Consider the following 575-nt stretch of genomic DNA (forward strand, 5'->3'; position numbering starts at 1 on the left):
GTAATCCCGAATGTGACTCGGAGTCGACTTTACTTGCAAAAGGTGGTAATCCCAAGTCAGATTCAGGGTACCTAAAAGCAGGTTAAAAACCCACTTACCTTGTTCTGTCGCTGACCCCCGGCGTCCTGGGGACACGTCTGCCTCCTCCAATCTCCAGCAACGAAGTGCAGATTCGATCTACGGGGTTTCCCGGTGACGTTGGTACATACGTCTGTGCGGCTGAAGGAAATTCAAATCATTTTGTATTGGATTCAATACAAAATAGCTGTATTGAGTCCAATACAAAGAAATATTCACATAATATATATTTTATACATGCTACTGTACACTTACATTACATGTTTAAATATTTTTTTTATTTTTGTGTTTTGTTATTTAAAGTTTATTATTACATTTATTAAGTTTAATAAATATCAGTGAGTTATGCCTAAGAATTACAGCCTACAGTATAAAATAAATTTCCATGCAAAAAATTGTACCATTTTACATGGAAATTTGGAAGGAATTAGACCGCTAGGGAGGTTAAAGTAGCAGAAAGTAGAAGCAAGCCAAATAGGACGAGGAAGACTATTCCA

This window comes from Pyxicephalus adspersus, chromosome 1 (genome assembly GCF_032062135.1).
Source record: "Pyxicephalus adspersus chromosome 1, UCB_Pads_2.0, whole genome shotgun sequence".
Classification (NCBI taxonomy): Eukaryota; Metazoa; Chordata; class Amphibia; order Anura; family Pyxicephalidae; genus Pyxicephalus; species Pyxicephalus adspersus.